The sequence below is a fragment of the Ursus americanus genome, chromosome 6 (genome assembly GCF_024610735.1).
Source record: "Ursus americanus isolate L20-20 chromosome 6, mUrsAme1.1.p, whole genome shotgun sequence".
In the NCBI taxonomy this organism is placed as follows: domain Eukaryota; kingdom Metazoa; phylum Chordata; class Mammalia; order Carnivora; family Ursidae; genus Ursus; species Ursus americanus.
Window position 1 is genome coordinate 36,946,823 of NC_142132.1, and position 15,697 is coordinate 36,962,519.

At 40.9% G+C, this 15,697-nt stretch overlaps 1 long non-coding RNA gene across 3 annotated transcripts in view; it reads left to right on the forward strand.

Moving 5' to 3' along the window:
* LOC123800379 (uncharacterized) overlaps positions 1 to 15,697 on the forward strand; it is a 102,569-nt gene that overhangs the window by 62,246 nt on the left and 24,626 nt on the right. Inside the window, exon 6 of one of the 3 annotated variants that reach the window (XR_015724774.1) lies at positions 12,162 to 12,220. The exons of the other annotated variants lie outside the window; for them this stretch is intronic. This is a non-coding gene — a long non-coding RNA (uncharacterized LOC123800379). The remainder of the gene's footprint in view (positions 1 to 12,161; positions 12,221 to 15,697) is intronic. 3 annotated transcript variants of the gene reach the window in all.

The window sequence follows — 15,697 nt, forward strand, 5'->3', positions numbered from 1 at the left end:
TATAAAATGATGTGATAAATTGATGAGCCTGCAAAGCATGTGATTGACTAGGTGAATGAATCTGTGGCTCATTACATTGATGTCTCAAAATGAGAAATCTGAGTACAGAATGAATTTAAGCTCCTTATCTTCCCTGGGCCTCAGTTTCCTCATTTATAAAATGGATGTAGTGATACCTCACCGAATTGTCATGGTGGTTAAGTAATACTAGGCATATAAAACCCTAGAATAATGCTTTTCATGTGCTACATATTAGAAATTGATAGTTGTGATTATTACTATGTACTAGATGTTTTAAATACCTTATCCCAGTGGTTCACAAACTTTCGCGTGATGCGTCAAAGTCACCACTCGGAGGTGGGGCTGGATAATTTGCATTTCTATCAAGTTCCAAGTGATGCTGATGCCACTCTGGTCCGGAGACCGCACTGGGAGAACTGCTGTATCATTTCGTTTAATCCTCACCAAGATTACAGATAATATTACTTGAACAGAGAGGTTAAGTAACTCATCCCAGTTTCTCCAGCTGGTAAGTGAGTATTTTCACTTATGATTGAAAGAACACAACTTTTTAAATGGCTGAATGAGGGGCACCTGGCTGGCTCAGTCGGTGGAGCATGCAACCCTTGATCTTGGGGTTGTGAGTTTGAGCCCCACATTGGGCATAGAGATTACTTAAAAATAAAATCTTAAAAAAATAAATGGCTGGGGCACCTGGGTGGCTCAATTGGTTAAGCGTCTGCCTTCAGCTTGGGTTATGATCCCAGGGTTTTGGGATTGAGTCCTGCATTGGGCTTCCTGCTCAGAGGGGAGTCTGCTTCTCCTTCTCCCTCTGCCCCTCCCTCGTCCTCATTCTCTGTCTCTCAAATAAGTAAATAAAACATCGTTAAAAAAAATAAATGGCTGAAGGAGATTATTACTGATATTTTTATTTTCTAAAAATTTTCTGAAACACCTTAATGCTTTTGAAATTAGGAAGTGATCATTGTCAAAGGAACATGCAGGTGGCCAGGCAGAAGAGTATATTGTAAAATAGCTGTTATTAGACATGAGTGGAATCACATTATATATACTGTTGTGTGTAAGGTTTTTATCTATATTGTATGTTTCTTTCCATTCTTCCTTCTACTTTCTGAGTAATATTCTGTTGTATGAATATACCATAATAGTATATTATCCATTATGGTAGGCAGAATTTTGGGCCCTGTGACTTTTGCCCTTGGTGTTACATCCATGAATGTGTTACATTACTGGGTAAAAAGGACTTTGCAGGTGTAATTAAGATTACTATCAGTTGACCTTAAAAGAAGGAGGTTATTCTGGATTATCCATGAGGGTCCAGTATAATAACATGAACTCTTAAAAGCAGAAGAGGGAGGCAGGGAGACTCAAAGCATGAGAAAGGCTTGACCTACCATTGCTGGCTTGAGGATGGAGGGAGGCCACCTGCACATCATGACAAGGAAAAGAATTATGCAAAAAACCCAGTTAGCTTGGAAGAGGGTCCTCATCTCACCAGATGAGACCTGATGCTCAGCCAGCAGCTTGAGTTCATCCTTGTGAAATCCTAAGAGGAGAACCCACAGCTGATTGTTTCTAGTTTTTGGCTACTGTGAATAAAGCTGTGAACCTTGTGCTCGAAGTCTTTTTGTAGATCTTTATTTTCCTGTCTCTTGGGCAGATACCTAGGAGTGGAATTTCTGGGTTATAGGGTATGTATATTTTTCTAAGAAACTGCTAGATTTTTTTCTAAAATAGTTTAACATTTTATACCATCAATGTATGAGAACACTCTTTGCTCTATATTGTTGCCCATATTTGGGTTGTCAGTCCTTTTTAAAAATTTGCACTTATTTTTTATTTATTTATTTATTTATTTATTTATTTATTTATAAAGATTTTATTTATTTATTTGACAGAGAGAGACAGCCAGCGAGAGAGGGAACACAAGCAGGGGGAGTGGGAGAGGAAGAAGCAGGCTCCTAGCAGAGGAGTCTGATGTGGGGCTCGATCCCAGAACGCTGGGATCACGCCCTGAGCCGAAGGCAGACGCTTAACGATTGTGCCACCCAGGAGCCCCTGCACTTATTTTTTATTGAGATATAATTTTTATTGAGCTATAAATGACATATAACATATTAGTTTCAAGTGTCCAACACAATGACTTAATGTATCTATATATTATGAAATGATCACAATAACTCTAGTTAACATCCATCACAACACCGTTAAAATTTTTTTCTTGTGATGAGAACTTTTAACATTTACTCTATTAGAGACATTCAGATATGCAATATAATATAGTCACCATGCTGTACATTACATCTCCATGACATATTTATTTTATAACTGGAAGTTTGTACCTTTTTTTTTTTTAATGTAGGCTTCATGTGCAGCATGGAGCCAAATGCAGGGCTTGAACTCATGACCCTAAGATCAAGGGTCGAACACTTAACTGAGACACCCAGGCACCCTCGAAGTTTGTACCTTTTGACCACCTTCACCCATTTTGCCCACCTTCTCCGTCTTCCTCTGGCAACCATCAATCTGTTCTTTTTATTTAAGAGCTCAGTGTTTTCTTTCTTTTTTTCTTTCTTCCTTTCGTTTTTGATTCGCATACAAATACAAGTGAGATCATATGTTAAAATACAGATTGTGGTGCCTGACTGGCTCAGTTGATAGAGCACGTGACTCTTGATCTCAGGGTCCTGAGTTCAAGCCCCATGTTGGGCATGGACCCTACTTTAAAAGAAAAAAATACAAGTGAGATCATATCACTTGTCTTTCTTTCTCTGACTTATTTTACTTAGCATAATGCTCTCAAGGTCCATTCATGTTGCAAATGTTGTGTTCCTCCTTTTTTATGGCTTTATAATTCATGTGTGGAATCCAACACTAACTTGTGATAAAAACTTCACTAGGAATAGAGTGGAAGTTTCTCAACTTGATAAAGACCACAAAAAAACCCTGCAGTTAAGATCATATTTAGTAATGAGAAACTCAAAGCTTTTGCATTAAGATCTATTATAAGGGAAGGATGTCCCTTCTTACCACTCTTTTTCAAAATTGTACTGGAAGCCCTTGCTATTGCAGTAAGGCAAGAAAGGGAAATAAAATGTATGTAGGTTAGGAAGGAAGATACAAAGTCTTTGTTTGCAGCTGGCATGGTTGTCTATGCAGAAAATCTGGAAGAATTCACAGACAAACTCCAGTGTGTTCCATTATGTAGATTATAGTATCTATGGATATTATAGAGAAGAGGATATTATGGAAAACATCATGTTAGTAAATTCCATAACTGAGAGGAGGTGGACTAATATTTTGAAAAACATATACTAAATCCAACGCAAATTAAATAGAAAATGCAGAAGAGCTCTATAACTGTTAAGTAAGTTGAATATGTACATATGGCATACTCACTGAGATAGACCATATTTGGGGCCATAAAACAAGTCTAAATATGTTTAAAAGGATTAATCTGGCATAAGTAAGAACCACTGAATTTGAAGATAGATCAGGAGAGGTTTTCCATTCTAAATAACAGTTAATAGAAACTGTCTCCCAGGGGGTCCAGATTCTGGACTTAACAGGAAAATTGTTCAAAAAAGCTATTATAAATATGTTCAAAGAACTAAAGGAAACAATGCTTAAAGATTAAAAGGAAAGTATGATGACACTGGCTCATCAAATAGAAATCATCAGTAAAAAGAAATTATTAAAGAAAACATGGGAGGTATGGACTTGCAAAGTACAATGAGTGAAATGAAAAAAAATCAGTAGAAGGATTTTAACATCAGATTTGAGCTGGCAATGGAAAGAATCCGTGAATTTGAGGATAGATCAATAGGGATTTACAGTCTAGACACCAGAAAGCATAAGAGGAATGAGGAAAAGCGAACAGAGCCTCAGAGACCTGTGGAACGCCACCAGACATAGCAACAAAACAATAATGGGAGTCCCAGAAGGAGAGGAGAGAAAGGCATAGAAAACATAAGTAATATCCAAAAACTTCCCAAATTTGATGAAAAATGTTAATTTACATATTCATTAAGCTCAATAAATGCAAAGTAGTATAAATACAAACAGACCCACAGCTAGATATGTTATAGTCAAGCCAGAAACAGAAAATTTTGAAAGCAGCGAAAGAAAAGCAATTTACCATATACAATAATATTAACAGCTGATTTCTCATCAGAAACAATGGAGACCAAATCAGTAGAATGACATTACACGTGCTGAACGGAGAGGCATCATGGCATGAAAAGCGTTCTTCCTTCTTGTTCCCTTCTTTAACATTTAATTAGGCATCCATTCATGAATAAAAGTGCCTCTGTAGGATTTGTGGGATCCAGTACTATATGCCAAGGAGCCTGAAAGGAGTCTTGCCCACCTTGTGTTCAGCAATAGGCAGACAGACCTTGGTAGGGGCTGCAGAATGAGGACAGCCAGTGAACCTGCTCCAGCCCCTTCTTGGCTGTGTTTGGGGAAAACATGGAGTGCATCCTGGGCAGATACCCACAGATGAGAGACACTGTAGAAGTCCAGTCTTTCCAAGGGGGGATTCCAGCACACCACTGAAGGAAAAAAAAAAAAAAAACATTATGAGATCGAATGCAGTGGATGGAATAAGAGGAGTTTTGCCAGCACTGCCTATTCCCTAAGGTGACAGTGAGGTTGAACTATCTTTCAGCAACCTCTCTTGCTGGGGAAAAGGAAAGCAGTGAGTTTGTGCCTAGTTACCCCAGTTGTGTGAGACACTGCTGGAGAGTAACCAGTTTCTCCCAAGTGTGGGGGAGGGAGGAGATTAGGAAAGAGGCATATAAGATTATCAAAGGCACTAAAGGGGCATGGTTCCTGATGACTACCCTCAGGACTTCTGCAGGAAGTCTGCCCATGAACTTGTGTGAGCTTCACCCAAGGATCTCCCACTGGGAGTGTGTCCACCCTGAACACCCTGAGTACTAAACCCACATCTTCTCCCACTCTTCTCCCACTGTGGGCTGGCTCCTTGGGCATACTCCTGACTATGGCCACAAGAGTGAGTCTAGTAATCAGTTAATGGAGTGCTATAAGAAAATCAGACCAGGATCTGTGGGCATGGGAGAATCCTCAAACTTGAGTTATAGTACCATCTTCTGGAAAACAAAGGAGACGTGTGAGCAATCTGCTTGGTGAATTATAAAAACCAGGAAAGACAAAAGTTTAAGAATTCTGCCATAAGAAAAAAAATTCTGCCACAAGAGGGAGCAAGAAGTGTGGAGCAGGAGTTTCTATACAAAGGTGGAGAAGCCCCAGATAGAACAGGACCAATGAATACTATACCCCATCTGAAGGCAACTAGTAATGATTTGAGGAGGTGTCTGCTACTTCAAATGTGAAAACAGCAACGCAGAACCACAAGGAAGATGAAGAATAAACAAAACATGTCATCACCAAAAGATAACAGTTCTCTAAAAATTGAGCTCAAAGGCATGGACTTCAGTGATCTAGCTGGCAAAGAATTCAAAATAGCTGTTTTGAAGAAACTCAAATCAGCTACAAGGAAACTCAGTCCAATGAAATGGGAAAAAGCATTCATGAACAAAATGCCGTATTTATCAAAGAGAAATCAATAGTCAAACAGAATCTCTAGAGCTGAAGAATTCGATGAGTAAAGTGAAAAAAAAAGAAAAGCAGTAGAGATCATCTGCATCAGAGTAGAGCAGACTAGAGGGCAGGAATTTTGAAACAACCCAGTCAGAGCAGAACAAAGGGAAAAGAAGAAAAAAGAGTAAGGAAAGCCTACACTAGTGGTAATCATACTGTAATATATAAATATGTCATACCAAGATATGGTACACTTTAAACTTATACAATGTTATATGTCAGTTGTATCTCAAGAAGAAAAAGAAAAAGTGCTGAAAGGAAAAATCAAAACTACCCTATAAACCAAGAATTGTATATCTAGCAAAATTACCAAATTAAAAAATGAAGGTGATAAAATAGTGGCATTCCACTACACACCTACTGGAATGGTGCAAATCCACAACACCGACGGCACCGAGTGTTGGCAAGAGTGTGGAGCAACAGGAACGCTTATTGATTGTTGGTAGGAATGCAAAATGGCACAGCCAGTTTTGAACACATTTTGGCAGTTTCATATAAAACTAAACATACTAATAATAAAAAATGAGGAAATCCTGCCATTTGCAACAACACAGATGGACCTTGAGGGCATCATGCTTAGTGAAATAGGTCAGACAGAGAAAGACAAATACTGTGTGATCTCACATATATGTGGAATCTAAACAACAACAAAACTACTAGAAAAAGAGATCAGATTTGTGGTCATCAGAGGCAGGGGTGGGAGGAAGGGGAGTTGGAGGAAGGTGGTCAAAAGGTACAAATTTCAAGTTACAAGGTAAATAGGTATTAGGGCCATCATGTACAACATGACGAGTATAGTTACCACTGCTGTGTGATACATATGAAGAGAGTTACTGTTCTATTGTTGAGAGAGTAAATCCTAAGAATTCTCATTACTAAGAGAATTTTTTTTTCTTTTTCTTCTCATTTCTTTTTATTGTATCTATATTCGATGACAGATGTTAACTGAACTTATTGTGGTTATCATTTCACAATATGTAAGTCAAACCTTGATCCTGTAAACCTGAAACTCATTCAGTGATATATGTCAATTACATCTCAATAAAACTGGGTGTGCATGTGACTAAATATACTCTTACAATGCAATGTGGCAGTCACATTAGTGTTTACCCAAAAGAGTTTGAAACTTATGTCCACAAAAAAAGTATGGATGCTTGTGGATGTTTACAGCAGATTTATCCATAACTGTGAAAACTTGGAAGCAATCACAATGTCTTTTGTTAGCATAAACTGTGGTATATGCAGACGATGGAATATTAGTGCTAAGAAGAAATGGCATCACCTTTTCATGCCGTGAAAAGACACCGAGGAACCTGAAATGTTTATTACACTAAATGAAAGAAGCTGATCTGACAAGGCTAAATATTGTGTGGCTTCAACTACATGACATTCTAGAAAAGGCAGAATTACGGATACAGTAACAAGATCAGTGGTTGCCAGAGGTTGAGGGGGGGGAGAGGGATAAATAGACACAGGATTTTTAGAGCAGTGAAACTATCCTGTATGGTACTATAATGGTGGATACGCATCATTATACATTTGTCAAAATCCATAAAATTTAAAACACAAAGAATGAACCCTAAATAAAAACTGTGGACATTGGGTGCTAATGATGTGTCAATGTAGATTCAGTTGTAACAAATGCACTCTTCTACTCCCGAATGTTGATAGTGGGGGAGGCCCAGCATGTGTTGGGGTCAATGGGTACCCCTCCATCCCCTCATTCATTTTGCATGTGTCTTTAGGCCTGAAATGAGTCTCTTGTAGGCAGCATATAGATGGGACTTGGTTTTTTTTTTTTTTTAATCCATTCTGTCACCCTATGTCTTTTGATTGGAGTGTTTAGTTCATTTACATTCAAAGTAATTATTGGTAAGTATGTGTTTATTGCCATTTTGTTGCTTATTTTGTGGTTGTTTTTGAGGTTCTTCCCTGATTGTTTCTTTTCTTGCTCTCATGGTTTGCTGGCTTTCTTTAGTGATAGACTTGGATTCCTTTCTCTTTATTTTTTGCATATTTATTGCTGGTTTTTGATTTGTGGTTACCATTTGGTGTGTATATAACATCTTCTACATATAGCAGTCTATATTAAATTGATGGTTGCTTAAGTTTGAGCCCATTCTTTATCCTTCCCCGCCATGTTTTTGGTATATGGTGTCATACTTTACTTCCTAAAGAAGATATAGTAGGGGCGCCTGGGTGGCTCAGCCGTTGAGTGTCTGCCTTCAGCTCAGGTCATGATCCCAGCATCCTGGAGTCGAGCCCTGCATCGGGCTCCCTGCTCCGCGGGAGGCCTGCTCCCTCTCACACTTTCCTTGCTTGTGTTCCCTCTCACTGTCTCTCTGTCAAATAAATAAATAAAATCTTAAAAAAAATAAAGAAGATATGGTATATATGTACACAATGGAATATTATTCACCATAAAAAAGTGAAATCTTGCCATTTACAACAATATGGATGAATCTAGAGGGTATAATGCTAAGTAAAATAGAGAAAAACAAGTATCGTATGATTTCACTCATATGTGGAATTTAAGAAAAACAGTGAACAAAGGAAGAAAAAAAGTGACAAGCCAAAAAACAGACTCTTAACTATAGAGAACAAAAAAAAAACAAACAAAAACCCAGATACCAGAGGGGAGATGGGTGGGGGGATGGGCAAAATAGGTGATGGGGATGAAGAGTATACTTACTTTTGAGCACTGAGTAATATATGGAACTCTTGAATCAGTATATTATACACCTGAAATTAATATAACACTATGTTAACTACACTGGAATTAAATACTTTTAAAAGTTTTTTTAGAGTAGGCTCCACACCCAGCATGGAGCCCAACAATGGGCTTGAACTCACGACCCTGAGATGAAGACCTGAAGTGAGATCAAGAGTCAGACACTTAACTGACAGAGCCACTCAGGTGCTCATGGAATTAAAAATTTTTTAAAAGAGATTCATAAAAAGAAAAAAACCCCTTAATATTAAGAGCTTCAGTGTCCTTAAATCTCTCTGCCTCTTCATTCACTGCCTGTATTTAGGGCATGCCACTTCAACAAAACGCTGATATCATCCAGTACTTTTTAAAAAACGATTACTTAGAAAAATAACAAAATAATCTTATATAAAAATGCTTGCACATTTAAATTTGAGAAATGCAGATCAATAGAAAAAATTTGTTTACAGTGCAAACATTTAACATTTTCATGTATTTCCCTTTAGTCTGTTTTTTTCACTCTTTATAGTAATAGTCATTTTTTATATGCACAATTGGTATGTAAATTATATCCCAATTTTTCTTTTTAAAATATATAATATTTGTAACTTTTACTTTGAATGAGTATACATGGACTTTAAAAATATGAACATTTAGGTCAGACCCCCATTTTCCCCACTTGGCAGAACAAAACAAAATACAGCACTGAAGGCTTGTAATGGATTTATTTATTGAATTACTTTGTAAACATGACTGCATGTTGGAATCACTTGGGGAGCTTTGCTGAGGCCCTATCCCAGACCAATTAAAGTAAAAATCTCTCAGGTGGGATTTTCTTAAGCTGTGATAGTAACGTGCTGCCAAGTTTGAGAACTGTTATATCATAGGGGTGATCCTCAAGTTTAGTGGGTATCTGAGTCACTCGGAGGGCTTATTAAAGCACAGGGTGGTCCTGCCCCCAGCGTTTCTGATTCAGGAGGTCTGGAGTGGGCTTGAGGAGATGCACTTTTTTAAAAAGATTATTTATTGATTTGACAGAGAGATAGCCAGTGAGAGAGGGAACACAAGCAGGGGGAGTGGGAGAGGAAGAAGCAGGCTTCCCACTGAGCAGGAAGCCCGATGCGGGGCTCGACTCCAGGACCCTGGGATCATGACCTGAGCCAAAGGTAGACGCTTAACGACTGAGCCACCCAGGCACCCCAGGAGATGCATTTCTAACTAGTTCCCAGGTGAGACTGATGCTGATGCTGCTGGTCTGTGGACCCCACCTTGCGAGCCACTGATTTGTAGAGAATGCTTCCTTTAAGAGAGACTGGACCTTAATCAAAGTGTTTTCAGGATAAGGTGCACATATTTATCACTTTATTAGCAATGTAGAGCTAAACTAGCTTCACTTTAGCACTTGTGACATTACAGTATAATTATTTTATTTTATATATTTGTATATTATATTTATATATATTATAATTGTTTTTAGTTTTTTGGATTTTAGAGGCAGGAAAGGTTATTTGGAAAACAGTTTACTTTGACCATCAATCTGATGCAGTAAAGGCAGTATCAGGTGATTTGAATAGTTAATTGTTAAACTCAAGCTATAAGAAGACTAGGGCTTTGCCGTGGGGATAGGAGTCAGTGGTGGGGAGGAAGGAAGACGCTCTCTCTTTGAAGGTCAGTGTTTTCCGGGAAACATTTCAGTCTTGCCGCAGTCGGCACCTTCGGCGTGGGTGCGGTGAGAATGCGTGACTGCCATCACGTTCTTCATCTTTGCATCAGACTCACCTCTAGACGTTCAGATTGAATGTTTAGAGAATTCTCCAGGTGACTCTCATAGGAAGCAGGCCTGAGGAGCCCTGGCTGGTGAGGAGCTGTGGGCCCCGTGATGTGTTGCTGCATTTTGGTGGCACCTCTGGGCTGGGCGGTTGCACGGCACTGCGCTGCTCTGGCCCTTGGTGGGTCAGGCGCTGAGAAGGGAGGACCTCTATCAGCTGCAAACATGGTTAGGCTTCAGCACGTGCACTCTATAAAGCTCACAAAATTTACAGGAAGGAAAGCAGACCTAGCAATGGCTGAGGTGTGTAAGAAGGAGGCCGCCAGACACCCTGGTTGATATGAGCAGCTTTGAAAGAGCTGTGGAAACCGCAGAAGCACTGGCATCTCGGTTGCCGAGGTACGTAGGTATTTCCCAGGCTTGGACTCCTGGAGGCCAGATTCTCAGAGCTCTGGTTCCTGCACGGGGAATTGATGGGCGAGGGTCACGCTGCCCTGTTCTCTTTGAGGGGCTCCTATGCCCTAGGAAGAAGGAACATATCATGGGAGTACTGTTTAACATGCTTATTTTGTCATGTCACCTGTTCTGTAGCTTCCTTGTCCTCTCCCAGAGCACTAGATATTCACTCAACTCTCAGATCAGGAGAGGCTCTTTGCGCCCCTTCTCCACTGCTGTGGGACTTGGACACATGGATTAATATTTAGCAAGATACATTCCATCACAGGATTGTCATAAGAAAGTTTGAAATTGTCTGGCATATTGTATATCTGGCTATTTTAGAAAGCTTTACCAGTGTGTGTGGGTCAAATTCTTTCTGGCCTTAAATGCTGTCATAGCAAAGTCCTGGATGTCTCCTCTTGGAGCAGAAGAGGACGAGGACATGGCGGATTTGGGGCACGAGCATTGTCATCAGGCTTGACTGCAGTTGTCACACTTGCAAGGCTCTCCTACCAGGATAAGGACGCATTTGCATGGTACCATTCAGGCTTAGTTTGCCTTTGAAAGCCTACAAGAGGGGTGCCTGAGTGGCTCAGTCTGTTGGGCATCTGCTTTGGGCTCAGGTCATGATCCTAGGGTCCTGGGATCGAGTCCCGCATCGGGCTCCTTGCTCAGCAAGGAGTGTGCTTCTTGCTCTCCCTCACAAATAAATAAAATCTTTAAAAAAAAAAAAGGAAAAGAAAACCATTGGGGTTCCAAAGAGAAAATGCATAAAACTAAAAAGCAAAAAAGCAAAAAAAAAAAAAAAAAAAAAAAAGCAAGCCTTTAAGAAATGTAGGATGCTTTTGCTATCCCCACTTTTTCCTACAAGCTTAAGTACTATGCAGGGAGATTCTAGACCTCTGTAGGGCCACACAGCTGACAAATATTAGAGCAGGACTTCAAGCTATGTCTTGAGGTTTGGGGCTGTTCTCAAACTTTGGTTTTATCAGTGTTATCTGGGAGCTGGGTAAAAATGTGGAGCCCAGGTCCTATCTAGTGTTGGTGAGCCTGTGGCTCTGTGGGCTTCAGGGGCCAGCTCCCTGCTAATTCTGATAAAAAGCCAAGTTCAAGCACTACTTCAGACTCTGCACACAAGCTAATCTGTTAGCTCCCACATATAAAGTCTAGATGAAGGCACTGATAGCATCAGAGAAATCATTATTTCAGCAAACATAAGATTTCCCTTCCCATGTGTCCTGGGTGGGGAGAAGGGTTTTCAAAATAGGGAAGATAGTGCAGGAAGGGTTCTTTGGGCTTGGTCAAGCATGTAGGTGTGAGAACAGGGTAAGCAGGGTAGTATTCGGGGAGCCTTAAGGAAGGGAAAACCAAGAAAAGATTATAGAAAGCTAGAATGGGGCCTGGCCACCAAGATCTCCGAATGTTGGGCTAAGGATCTGAGCTATGTCTGTGTCCTTTAGGAGTACAGGTGACCATAACACCAAGATGGAGCTTATTAAGAAAATATTTGTTTCATGTTAAGACATTGATGGGGCCGAACGGGGTAAGTGAATTAACACTTTTTCTGTTCTCCTACTTGATTTTGGCCTCAAATGGAAGAGCTGGACACATGCAAAGAGAGAAGCAATGGCCTACCAGGGACAGAACCAGGCCCCCAGGTAAGAGCCTGTTCTCAAGGGCCCTGATGACAAGCTTACTGTGCCTAGTGATTCTAGGAAGATAGAACATGTTCCTGGACAAAAGTCTCACTCTGGCACCCTGGAGGCAGGAGTGGAGGTGTGGGCCCAGATTCCCCTGTGCTAGCCAGCACAAGCTTAGGACCTTCTGGGGCTTTGCAAAGTTCCCCTTCTTCCACAGGCAGCTCAACAGTCTGGCCTCAAACCACTCTCTCGCCTTTGACATATTCTCCCAGTGAAAAGTCTAGAAAATCAGGAAGTCAGAGACAAAATCCCATCCCAGGACAGGGGCCCCTTAGGACACTAACTGGCTCCTCTGGGGAAGACCTAGGGCCGTCTCTGCAATTCAGCCACCAGCTCCTGCAGAAGTGTCCAAAATGGGAAGAACCCTTGAGTCCAAGGCTCAAGGATCTGAATGTTCTGACTGAGATCTAAGTGTTCATTAGGTTGAAGAGTTTCACAGTTTTCTGAGGGATGGCTCTGCCTCTGGTTCGCGCAAATTCCTGCCTGTGTCTCTGTAGGGGCGGTTGGACACTCGTCTCCATGGGGCCTGCTGCTGCTGCCGTTTTTACTGTTTTATTGTTGCACACATTAACTGTGAGCTAGTGGAGTTCTAGCTCTCCTACCATGTGCCTTTTCTTACATATGATACAGGACTCAGATCTGAATTTTATCCTAATGTGAATGAAAAAGATGATTTAAAGTCTTATTTCCAGGATGAAATCGTTGATTAAAAATTAACTTCAGACATCGAGGAGAACCACTACTGAAGAACCATACTCTGTGCTCAGGGGTTTAGCCCAGGTGGGGGTGCGAGGTACACTGTAGCTTTTATTTCTTCTAATGGGTCAATAAAATTGTTATCTATTTATTTTCTGAGTCACTGCATTCCTCTGTTACTCTGCATCCAGCATCTTGGGTCTTAGAACCAGGCACTCTTCAGCTTGTCACGGGGGGCTGGCTTTCCCCTCACCAACTTATTTTCCAAGCGTTGTCTCACTTTCTTTTCATCCAGCTCAATGGACTAAGTCTTGGGCAAAGTCCATCACCATTCTTCATCCCTGTCTTTGCTCATGACTTCCCTTCAGCTAGGCTTATTTTTATCTAAAAATAAAGCCTAAAGACTAATTTTTTAAAAAAGATTTATTTATTTTAGAAATAGCTCGAGCAGGGGGAGGGGCAGAGGGAGAGAGAATCCTCAAGCAGACTCCCTGCTAAGTAGGGAGCCCCACATGGGGCTCGATCTTACACCCTGAAGTCATGACCTGAGCCAGAATTAAGAGTCTGCTGCCTAACTGACTGAGGCACCCAGGCGCTCCTCATTTTATTATTATTTTTTAAAAGACCCTCTACTTAATTTTTAAAAATATTTTTAAGTAATTTCTTCATCCAACGTGGGGCCCAAACCCACAACCTTGACATCAAGAGTCGTGTGCTCCTCTGACTGAGCCAGCCACGTGCCCCAAGACTATTTTTTTCTTTTTTCTTTTTTTGAAGATTTGTTTATTTATTTGAGAGAAAAAGAGGGCATGAGTGTGTGAGCGAGGGCAGGGGCAGAGGGAGAGGGAGAGAGAGAGAATCTCCAGCAGACTCCCTGCTGAGCATGGAGCTCAACACAGGGCTCGATCTCACAGCCCTGAAATCATGAGCTGAGCGGAAACGAAGAGGTGGACACTTAACCGACAAAGCCACCCAGGCGCACCCCCGCCTCCCCCAAGACTTTTTATAGTTGAAAGCCAGAGGACCCGTTTTCATTTATGGATATATAGGAGTATTCTGTTTCTTATACTGAATATTACAAGTCTATGGAATATGCATGTTTATATGTTCTCTTCTATTAAATATTGTTGCTTAAAATTATAGATCAATTTCTACTTGTGTAAGTCAGGAAGAATAGACACTGGAAACTGACCTAAATTTTTCCAGAAAAATGAAGAACTGTACCAAGAACAGGAAGAATTGCTAGCACAAGTGGCCACACAATACCAGGTATAAAACCATGTTTTCAGACAACGTAGTCCCAAAAGTTCCAAGAGGAGAGCGTACGACAAAGACTAAACCCCTAGATACAGATGAAGCCTCTGGTCACCCTACTGACTACAATTAGATGACAAGTAGGTGCAGTGCAGTCGAGGGCAGACTGTGAGTGGACAGCCTGTGAGCAGACTTGATGGACGCAGGAATGGGGAGACTGCTCTTCCAAAAAAGCAAACTTTTGGGGGCGCCTGGGTGGCTCAGTTGGTTGAGCGTCTGCCTTCGGCTCAGGTCATGATCTCGGGGTCCTGGGATTGAGCCTGGCATTGAGCTCCCTGCTCAGTGGCAAGTCTACTTCTCCTTCTTCCTCTGTGATCTCTCTGGTTCTCGCTCTCTCTCAAATAAATAAAAGCTTTAAGAAAAACCCAAACTTTTTACTGAAGTATAACATAGAGAAAAGTGCCCAAATTATAAGTATACAGCTCAACTAGTATATAACTAATATACATAAAGTGAACACAGTTGCATAACCACCAGCTGGTTCAAGAAATTCAACATTACCAACACTGCAGATATCACCCTTGTGCCCCCTCACAGTCCCTTACCCCTCCAGTGTTAACTGTGATCCTGATTTCTAACCCCATGTGTTATATTTTCCTGCTTTTGCTATATTTTTTAATGCCCAACCATGACCACCAAGGACAACAACTTAGTCCAAGTGCAGGCTTATTGGCTTGTTGCAACAAGGAAGGACACCTCAGCAACTCGGGTGCATCTTGTCAGAAGAGGGAGCAGGGAAAGGCAGGGCTTGGGTTGAATAATTCTGAGGGGGACTAAGGAGTAGTGGGGATCAGGTCTAAATTGGGAGCTGTCATCAGGCAGTTTGGCAATTAAGTATCTCCATAGTGTTTGCTCAGAAGATGGGAACAGCAAGGCAGGACTGGTGCCTCATTAGTAAAAAGGCAGCAGTCACTTGAAGAAGGGGGTCGTGATGGCACTTTGTATGTGTAGCATGACCTTGGGAGAAATATTTTTTGTTAACTTTGCAGCTGGCTTTATGTCTGTTATCAGATAATAGGTATAGGCAACGGCTGATTTTTTACTTTCAATCTTGGACTAATTCTATTCCTTTGGTATAAATAAAATCACACAATGTACATATTTCATGTCTGGCTTCTTCCATTTGACACTGTGTTTGTGAGATCCATTCCTCTAGCTGCATGTAATTGTGGTCTGCTCATTGTCAGTGCAGTGTAATGTTTCCCTGTGTCAGCATACCACGCTTTTCCATTCTGTTGTGAGCACTGGAGAATTTTCAGTTCTTGGCACAAAGAGTGTTGCTATTAACAACCCAGTGCACGCTTTTCAATCAGCACATGGGCCCATTTCTGTTGAACATATACCAAAAGTAAAATTGCTGGGTCATTTGGTTTGCATACAGACAGCTTTAGTAGATTCCGCCATTGTTTTCCAAACTGGTTGCTT